The following is a 5,297-nucleotide window of genomic DNA, read 5'->3' on the forward strand; positions in this document are numbered from 1 at the left end:
TCTAAGAGTCTCTCAACCCCCCCACCCCCACCTCACACACACACACACACACACACACACATACACATGTTTGTGTTGCTATCTTTGTGGGGACTTTCCATTGACTTCCATTCATTTCTACAGCCTAAACCTTACCTTTACCCTTTTCCTAACCCTATCCATCACATACCTAACCCTACCCCTAACCAAAACTCAATTCATACCTTAGTCCTAACTCTGACCCCTGACCCAAAAACAGGGTTTCCCCTTGTGGGGACCAGGCTCCAGTCCCCACGAGGAACGATTGGTCCCCACAACGTAGTATGTCAGGAAAATCGTCCCCACAAGGTATTACAAACAAACGCACACACACACACACACACAGACACACACACGCACTCACACACAGATAAATGAAGGTGATTCTTCAAACAATACACAATAGGATTCACATGGAAACACTTTTCTCTGTTCAATAAAGTTTGACAAAGACAAAAAGAAGCCAAAAAGAAAACATTTTTCAAATAAAAACTCATAAGAAGAATAAGAATTGCATGAGAATCTGAATCATTGCAACCTCTAGAGAGGAAGGAGGAAAGACTTGAAAGGTAAACCTTTCTAATTAAACATAATTGTCATGCCATGTTTATTAGAAATTTGCCTTTTTAACTTTTTATGAATACAAAGTAATGCAATCGCTCGGTACCTGGAAGGAAAAGGTCCAAGTAGCTGACAAGGGTCGTTTTGACTTTATCATGACACAGTTAAAGTGTGCCCCCTAGTGACAAGTCAGATTTCAGTCAATGTCATTTGTCAACTTCTGGAGTCACACATTTTTAAAATATTAAAATCTAAAAGTACAAAGCAGTGATTTAGGACATGCAGCAGCAACACTTTAGTATAAAACGGGATTCTCTTTGTTTTTTAAGATATCTGTGCATTTTATTTTACTAAAGTTAGACTCAATTTCATTTGTATTGCATATATAAAAATTATTGATGTAAACCAAAGTGCTTCATAACCAAACTACACAGCATAAAAAATATTTGTAAAAAAATAATTTTAATAAGGTATAATTGCATAGAGTAACTGAGAAAATGTTAAATAATAGTTATATAAAATATATAACATGTAACACATTTTTATCTGATTCTCTGAATTAAGCCAAATGAGTGGATACTTAAGGGTCTGAAGCAGAGGTTTACATGAACGCATTGTCAACCAGTGTGTTCATGAAAGACGAAGATATTCTATCACCTTTCTTTTTTTAACAGTCAGAGTAAGCATTTCAGCTGCATGAGGTTCAACCTCATAAGTTTCAGCCACAATGTGGTTACTCTGAACAGTATGTGTCTCTGACGGCCCACAAGCCATGATGAATGGTGCTGTGGCTTAAATCAAGCAGTGGAATGATTGTCTTCAGAACTTGAAATGGAACAAATCTGTTTATCTTCCTCAAAGCCAATTTTCATTTCACTGATTTTTACGCAACTGGCTGGGTTGAAATCTATGTCCTGCTGATATTGCCTGAACTCCATATCTCCAAAACCTTCTTAGCACATTTTCTCCTCTCAAACTCTGGTCTGTCTCTTTTTCTCGCTCATTTCCACGGCTTATGCTCAACCTGCATCATATCAAAGTCAAAGGAAGCCAACTGATGTCTGTTGAAGGAAACCAGACTGACAGAAAGGAATAACAATCAAATTTTGCTTTGTAAGAATTTTATTGTCTCAGCTAAATCTGCATACTACTTGTTTAATCAGTTTTAGTGAAGGTAACTCAAAGTCTTCATTTTCTCTTTCTCTGTTGATTCCCCTCCCATATGTACCTCTGCTGACTTTCACTTTGAAAATGTCTGATATCGACCAAAAACATACCCCTCTCGGAACAGGTAACTCTGAAGTTGACTTTCTGTTCTCCTTGCTGTCTTCCTGTTGGATATTTTCAAGTTTCACTCTTCCTCCTTTCATAATTAATGTATCAAATATCATTCAAAAATCAAAATCGTACACCTGCCAGCTTGACCTTTCTCCCTACAGTGTTGGTTAAAGTTTGTCTTCCTTCAGTGGTTGCTCTCATAACCACTATTATAGAAGTTTCTCTTAACTCTGAAATTGTTCCTTCATCTCTGAAAACATTACAGTTCTCAAAAGCCTGGTTCAGTTCAGATTCCAATAACTTTGATAATCTTCGCCCAGTATCAAATTTTCCTTTTGTTTCAAGACTCCTTGAGAAAGTTGTTAGCTCCAAACTTTTCTCACACCTCAATAAGCACAAGTTTTATGAGCAATTTCAGTCTGGTTTGACAGAAACAGCTTTATTAAAGATCACCAGTGAACGGCCGTTTGATGGTAGCTGAAATACCATTTTGCATAATATCCTCCATAATAGATTATCATCCATTGACACAAGTCATACTCCTCTCCTCTGGTTTACCTCTCACATTCAAAGCTGCATGCAGTTTATCTAACATAAATCCCAGTCTTTAAGCTTTTCATTTTTACAGTTTCTGCATGTGTGTCCCAGGGTTCTGCAGTAGGGTCGCTTGTATTCATTATTTACATGCTCCCTCCTGGCCACATATTCCACAAAAGTAATATAATTTTTTATTGCTACGCAGATGACACCCTGCTCTATATTTCCTCCAAACCTAATTTATTCTTTCCACGTATCCTCCTTTGAGACCGTCTTATAAATTCATGGTTTCTCCTCTAAGTTTGGGCCAACTTTACCATTTTAATTTTAACTCCTTTTATTGTGTGACCTGCTTTGCATCGCCACTGATTTGTGCTCTCTCACAGATCTTTGTCTGCCATTCATCTGATGGTTCCTGCTGCCCATCTTGTCACTACGGGTAGCAGAGGTTTCATCCGCTCTGCTTCTTGGCTCTGGAACTCCCTTGCTCTACTCATTAGGAATATAGACTTTCTTCCTCATTTGAATAACAGCTCAAAACACACCTGTTCAATCAAGTACAGTCACTACTTACATAGATATCACTGTAGTCAATTGTTTTACTGACTTACTTTTTAAGTAATTGTATATTAATTCTGGAATGTTTTTTTTTTTGTTGTTCTTTTGCAAGGTGACCTTAGATTTTAGAAAGGCAACCTTGCAAAGGGCTGGTTATGAACCATTCATTTCATCCAGGTGTGTTGAACCAGAGAAAGATGTAAAGTGGTAAAGGCTGTAGTGCAGGTGGAGGCATGGTACTGGTTTGATGAAACAGATTTGTCCATTTTATGTAACAGGACTGTTGCTGTTCTGCAATCCTTCAGGAAAAATGTTGGATTCAGATTATTATTATATTGGTCAGTCCATCTATCTGGATTTTTGGTTCTGTTGATCCAGCAAAAAAATATTCCTCACGCCAAAGACTTTCTCGAGACATTTCTAGGCCAAAAGTGATGTATACGCCTTTCAGCAGGATCTGAAAGACATATACAGACATCCTATTGGTATCTCCTACTAGTACGAGACCTTTTGAATTGGAGGTGGAGTGACTGCTCGCTTTAGAGCTCTTCTTTTTATCTCTTATGCTGAGTCCAGCCACGCTACAAAAAAAAAAAAAAAAAAAAAATTACTAACTTGTATCTGATCCTCCTGTTGTTTGTGATTTATATTTCATGGCCAAATTAGAGAGTTTGAACATTGATGGAAAGGCAAAAAGAGAGCTTTGCTTTGTGATTCAACTTTAAAAAAAAAAAAACAAAAAAAAAAACCTGTAACGTCAACTTATCTGAACTTCAGCTTAGGTAGAAGCCAGATTTGGTGTATAATGTTTTAGTGTCTTAACTTCATGTTGGGCAGATTAGGCCGCTTGAACTAGAAAGAGAGCTGGGGACAGAAGGACATGGCTGCTGAAACCAATACCCCCTGGTGGAGCCAGAGGGCTGTTTCCATGGTGAGACACAGTTAGATCTGCACCGGCAGAGCAGAGTATCATGAATAATGGATGCACATAAGTTCCTAATGTTAGCGCAAACCAGCCAAAGGTTAATTCCAGCAATGCTGATGGACTCTTAAATGCCACACTCATGCAACAAGTAGATGCACACACAAGTCACAGGAGGAATTGATGCCGTGCAAAAACATCACAACTAATACGGGTGGAATTTGGTGTGTATGAAAATACTACATTTGCAAACTTTACTGAAGTGCTCAAACTGGTTGACTTTACTTTGTTTTAAAGAAAGGCTCAACCAACTGCAAGTCAGCACTCACAGAGAGTAATTATTCAGTGGGTCACATATTCTGTTCTCAGCTCCGATCAGCACACAAAAGCAGTATTCAAGGCTGCAAACAAGGCGACAAACAGCACCTGTTCCCCCGATCTGGCTTCCTATTATCTGCCTGATAAGAGAGGAATCTCTTACTGAACACATACAATGCAGGTCCTGCAAAAGGAAAGATGAGCTGAACATTGAGTGTAGTCAGTTGAGGCGATTATCCTCTCAAGTATCAGATTAAATTCTCTGCCCATTTGGTTTGAAATTTTTTTTTAGATTGTTCTTGATGGAGGTTACTGAAAATTTAGTCTTTATTTGTATACTCAGAAAAAAGCACAGCACAAATGCATCAACTTACTAAAAATTATGATAAATATGGAGCTGCGTTGCTAAAAAAACAAACAAAAAAAACATCAATGCATCCAATGTCTTGATGCATGCACAGTGTCAGTGAACACAACGTTTTAAAAATGATGGATCCTTTAAAATTATGTTTGGGTTTCCCATCCAAAGATACTTTTGGTTCACAATGAAAAATGTTCAAAACATGTCTGATTTTTCCCTAGAGTGACAACAACCTTAAGTAAGTTGAACTAAACTTTCAGCACCTTAGCACAAGCAGGTTTGTTTTGGTTGCTTTGCAGAATAAAAATCAAACAATCACAGGAAGTGCCGTGCAGTGTGAGGATGGAATATGTCTGTGAGTCAACAGAAAAACAAACTGACATTCACATTCATGTAGCGTTCAAAAAGGATGTCAATAAAACATTTCTTTAAGGTATTGCCTGTCTTACACAATAACTGCAGAAACCAGAGGTACGGGTGTGTGTGTGTGTGTATATATATATATATACACACACACACACACACCCGTAAGTAATTTAGTTCACTTGTGTAATTTAGTTCACTTGTGTAATTTAGTTGCACAAGTGAAATTGATTGATTACAAAGATTTATCAAACACAAATTTCGAGTGTATTGTTTCCACACATGTTTATTATTACAGCTAAAACTATTTTTTTTTACTACAAAAAAGTCATTGTGTAACCATGTAATGGCCAATCCGATCATGTGGGATATTTATGATTT

General features: G+C 37.5%; 1 protein-coding gene across 1 annotated transcript in view; it reads right to left on the reverse strand.

Moving 5' to 3' along the window:
- Positions 1-5,297, reverse strand: part of frya (furry homolog a (Drosophila)) — a 72,141-nt gene that overhangs the window by 62,167 nt on the left and 4,677 nt on the right. The window lies entirely within an intron of this gene.

This window comes from Poecilia latipinna, unplaced genomic scaffold, assembly GCF_001443285.1.
Source record: "Poecilia latipinna isolate Pla-1442-1.1 unplaced genomic scaffold, P_latipinna-1.0 Scaffold383, whole genome shotgun sequence".
NCBI classification, from domain to species: domain Eukaryota; kingdom Metazoa; phylum Chordata; class Actinopteri; order Cyprinodontiformes; family Poeciliidae; genus Poecilia; species Poecilia latipinna.